Below are 5,690 nucleotides of genomic sequence, written 5' to 3' on the forward strand. Positions count from 1 at the left end.
TGGCATTTACTGTTTGTAACACGGTGGTTCAAATCACGTATTCAGTGTAGTGTAGCAAACTGTTTATTTAACTACAGGTACCTACAGGTACAGTTTACTAGTGCTTATAGCAGCAACTGCAAGGCCAAACCTGACTGGGTTTCTGCTTTCACTTCAAGCCTAGAGATATTCCTGTGCAGCAGGGGATGGCAAGTTCGTTCTCATCTCACCTACCTGCTCAACTCTCATTTTCACAGGAACAGCTGCAGCAGGTGGGTCTGCATGTAATTATCATCTCTGTATGTATCGCTGGGCTCAGCTTGGGGAGCTGGCTCTCACAACGCATACTAATTACTCTTGCGCTGCCAATTAAGGTTTTATATTTCATGTTTCTTGTAGTATTTTTTTATTTTTATTTTTGCACCGGTTGCAGAATGACAGATTTTGGAAGAAAATAGCCCACAGCATGGAAGTGGATGAAAACAATCGAGGAATTTTCATTGCACACCTTGTGTTCGTTGTATACTTTGTTGTGGGCTGAAAAGTTATATAGTAGTATGGAAAATAAACGAAGTAATTAGCCAAACAATGTTAATGTTGTCAGTTTCCTTTGAACGCCTCTTACAACAACATTCCTTGGCCTGTTTTTTGGAAGTTCCAACGACTGGACTTCAAAACTGGTTTGCTTTGATATGAAAAGATCTCAGACTGCCACTGTGTTTTGATCCAACTGTTTGTAGGTGGACACAAAACCAACATAAATAACGCACATCAAAAACTGTTTCCATTTATGGTATTATGGTATTCCTGCTCATGTCTTATAGTTGCAGTTAGTGAGCAGATCTGTTTATTTTTACTTTCTAGCTTTTATTTCCGAGCAAAAGGGCATTCATGTTCAGTGCGTCTGAAGTGCAGTATTTCTGTGTTGTGAGCACAGCAGGAGCAACCCCAGTATTCATCAGCTTAAAATAAGTACACCTGAAATTATATTTCTAGAAAGAATTTATAAAGATACTCACCAACCAAAGATGCCTTTTAAATCTCACCCAAGCTGTCCTTTTCCTTGTCTGATTTCTTGTCACCTCTCCCTCTTTTCCCTGGGGAAACTATTGGCATCTTCATCAGGCTACAGCCAGCAGGGAAGAACTGTGGAGCTTCATGTTTTCATTGTCCCCACTGCTAGAACTGGCTCTGCTGGGTGTCTGTTTGAAAGGTGCATGGGAGATGAATTATTACCCAGCAGCTCTATCACCCTGCTACTCACAACTGGCAGCCTACTGAAGCTCAGCAAGGGTGAGCCTGGTCGGTACCTGGATAGGAGACCTCCTGGGAAAGCTAAGGTTTCCACTGGAAGTGGTGTTAGTGGGGCCTGTAGGGGGTGCTCACCCTGCAGTCTGTGTGGGTCCTAATGCTCCAGTATAGTGATGGGGACAATATACTGTAAAAAAGCTGCTGTTCTTTGTATGAGATGTAAAACTGATGTCCTGACTCTCTGTTTGTCAGGGTGTATCTCAAAAAGAGTAGAGTATTACCCTGGTGTCCTGGCTAAAGTTCTCCCTGGCCTTTACCAGTCATGGCCTCCTAAAAATTTCACTTCTCCTCCCCACTGATAGCTGATGTGTGGTGAGCATGCTGGTACACTTTGGCTGCTGTTGCATCATCCAGGTGGGGCTGCACATTGGTGGAGTGGAGTCCCCATTATCTGTTAAGCCCTTTGAGTGGAGCGTCCAGAAACATGATATATAAATAGAAGGAAATTATTATTATTATTATTATTATTATTATTATTATTATTATTATTATTATTTTTATTATAAGTGTGTGTTAATACTGTTTATCTCAAGATCACCAAGTTAAACCGTAAACACTAGAGACAACATGACAGACAGATCCAGACAGATCATGAAACATCTCTCCGGATGAGGACACAAAAACATAAGGATTTCAATTACAAAAGAGGTAACATAGTCAGTCTATCCTGTGTGACTGCTGTTTGCTAATTGTTCCAATGATCGAATCCAGCTGTTTATTGAAAGATACCAGAGTATCAGATTCTACAACATGGCTTGGCACAGTAGCTTATTCTAGTCTCCTGTTATCAGTTTTATATTTTCCTTCCTTGTAGTTTCCACCAGTGTCCTCTGGTTCATGTTTCCCAGTTTGAAGAATTACACTGGGTAGACTTTGTCAATGTCTTTGATTCTGAATATTTGAATTAAGACCCTTCATAGTTTTTTTTTCACTTTTCCACATTAAACATCATCTACAAGAATAATTATTTTCACTGAAAGTACGGTTCATTCATTTACCACTGGAACTGTGCAAAAATCTATTTTAAGTTTATTTTTTATTTGCTCCTAAAATCCTCCTGTATTTATACAAACCCAATTTCAAAAAATGTTTCTAGCAGCCATTAAATTTACATGAAACCTAAGACATCTGGCATGTCCAGCAAAAAACACCACCCTAAAAGATCTGAAGTGGGGTTAATTACCATCCTGCTGAATTTGGATAGGAGAAGGGAATTATAGGAAAATGCTTCATTTTTGACCATTCAGGTGGAATCTTTTATCAGGACACGAAACCGTTCCAAAAGAAATACCATGAACTACCTGGAAATGGAGTTGAAATGTAGTGAAAATGCAGGCTTGGTCTCATTGTAAGAGCAACACAAATTGGATTTCTGTTCATTTACACAACCTTAAAGAGTTCAGTTTGTTTTTTTTGGTTGTTCTCCTAGTTCCAACTGCGTGCATTTCTTTTAAGCCTCCTGAGGAATGTTCCTACGGGCTACAGAATATGAATATCATTCAGTGAAAGATGATGACTGTGTGAAATTTTGGTCTGAGTTGCCTTCCAGGGCTTGTTTACACAGTATGGAACTAATAATGCCATGGAGCGATATTGTGCATAATATTGAACAGTTTAAATTTAAAAACTCAGATCCAAAACCAAAAGTGGCATGTATTTATTTTTTCATTAAGGGAAATTGCTGAAGAAGAATTGCACACTTTCACGGTTGTGAAATGGAATCATTTTTCACAAGCTTTTTTATTGTTCTTTTACATGCCTGTGTTTTAATATTTTGCCCCTGTAATTTCTATCTGGAAAGGAGAGAAATATATAAGACAACTTTTTTTTTTCCATGTTGGAATCTTACAGCAGTGCAGCATTTATGTAGAAGAGACACCAGTAAAATGCTTATGCCAAATTCCACAAATTAAGCAAAAATAAGTTTATTTTATTTCAATGTCTGAGTACTCCAGTTTTCTGTGTGGACACATGCGGCTGATTTCTCTAGGGCCTGTATGCTGTGTAGTTGAGGAGTTGAAATGCATTTCAAAATCACATTTCCCTGCTATTCTTGGTTGACACCCGAGGAAAGTATGGATAGCTGGTTCTTGATTAAGGCTCTACAGCACATTTTTTATTTTATTTCTAAAACACGTTTTCTGATTGGCATGTACAAGGCCAATTTAAGATATTCAGCTAACGCATGGAGACTAAATGGAGACTGGTCAGTGTTTCACTTATATCCTTATAACTGGTGGACTCAAATGGAAACTACAGGGAAGAACATTTAGAACTCACAACAATGGGCATCCCTGTACACAAAGGGTGGTAGGAGTAAGGAACGAGCTACCTAGCTTTGATGTTGAAGTTGATATGCTGGCTTGGTTTCACAAATCAGCTGGTTGAGTCAGAAGACTTACTGTGTTATTCAGTGTCAGGGACAGAGGAAAGGCTACAGTTCTTAATGCATCTTGAGGGTTGTCTTAGCTAACATTTGTCCCATTCTGCGTTCAGTCTGTCAGCACAGCACTCAATGTGGCCTTGGAGTCACCCAGTTCCCTTATTTTCAACATGGAATGAACCTCTACCTGTTCCTTTGCAGCCTGAGCATGCTGACTCAGCTCCCTACTGGAATGTTAAAAGATATCACGATTGACTATTTTTATCAAGGGCAGGAACTAGAGTTTGAAAAACAGAAAATAAGCAGATGGAGTTCATTTTAATTAATGATAGTACTAATACTGTAAGGTAGTACAATTATAAACTGTAATGTAATAGAAGTAAATAAAAACTTGGTCTTTATGTCTATCAATTTGAAGAATGCAGTACTGTACGTATGTTACTCTTCCTAAAGACCACTTACTGATAGTAATAAACTGGAATGATCTGGGGGAAAAAGCTCCAAATCAAATGATTTGTTGACTTTGAGCAGATTCAGCAGGGCTGTTCTTCTAAAGGAAAGAAACCAAAGTGAAATTATACTGCAACCGCAATATAGAAACCAGAGCTTAGCTTCATCCCTGGGACGACGGACAGAATAATTAGGAAATCGCAACTTCAGTGTCCATGCATTCTGGTTCACATTACAAAAGCCTAATTGACTGGCAGTAAAGACAAATCACAGCGATCCCAGAAGAGGCCAGAAGGAACGTTCAAGATCGAGGTTAGCAGTTGGCCTGACGCAGCAGCGACTGGCTCAAAACATGGAACATGTTTCAAAGAGAATCACGAACAAAATTGAACATTAAAAACCAGCTTAAGCGGCGCAGAAGTTAAATGAAGTGTACGTTTCTCCTTCCTGAAAATGATCACTGTGAAACCAAAGAAAAGGGTAATTTTGCTTTCCTGCATAGTTCCTGTATTATTTTTTACTTTTGTATTCTTGCTGTTTGGTGCCGAATTCAGCTGCCAGATAGAGGAGTGTCAGTCACCTGCCACAAACCCCCTGAACCCCACTGTGTGTGGGCTCTCCTCTGATCCGGAGTCGGAGCTGAAGAGGGTCCGCAGAAATGACACGTGTCAAAAACACATAAATTCCCAGCACATTCCGGGACTTCGGGCTGTGCTCTGATTGGAAGGGTCTTGAAAAGCGAAGACTATAAGATTCAAGTATTCAAACTTCCTAAAGCCTCTGACACAGCCAACCCAGTGAACCCTCCCAGTTTCAACAACGAAACACGAACCAGAGGACACGAGTGGAAACTACAGGAGAACAGGAGGCACATCTTCGCCCAAGAAGTGTAGATGTGTGGCAGAAATACCCTGCCATGTTGTTGGGGTTGGTTCCATTGCTTCATTCAGGAAAATTGGCTGCTCAGTTCAATTAGCCTTTAATTAGGATAACTAATTTTATCAGTTCATTAGGATGAGCCAAATCGCTTCCACTCATTTGGAGCCCTTTATGGAGAGGATTGGACAGATAAAATTAGGTTGTATAAGGTGCTTCTTTTATTTCATGAATATTTGTTTTTGCCGTAGCACAGTATTGATGCAGTATGGTGTCTATTGATTAAGGTCAAAGGTCAAAGGTCAAAGTTACAAAACATTTTCCTATTCAGCCCCAGACCTCCTTGTACTCTGTCCTTTGGTGAGAGATCAGACTGAAGTTCTTTGTCCTTCCCTAGTCTCTGTAAGTTCTTTGGACTTAGCTTTTGCTAAATGCATAATTATCTTATCTATTGTGATGAGAGTTGCACTCCCAGTGAGTCGGACTTCAAGTTCTGCACCAGAAAACCACCACATACCTGCCTGGTCACAGACACCCATCATAACTGATACCAAGTGGCTTCCTGTTTTCAATGAGTTTTAATTTACGTAAACAGACAAAACAATTCACAACAGCAAAACAACAAAACAAACAAACAACAGTAAAACAGCATTCACATAAGGAAAATTAACGAGTAAATGGTTCTATCATG

Source organism: Atractosteus spatula, chromosome 5 (genome assembly GCF_055471065.1).
Source record: "Atractosteus spatula isolate fAtrSpa1 chromosome 5, fAtrSpa1.hap1, whole genome shotgun sequence".
Lineage (NCBI taxonomy): Eukaryota > Metazoa > Chordata > Actinopteri > Semionotiformes > Lepisosteidae > Atractosteus > Atractosteus spatula.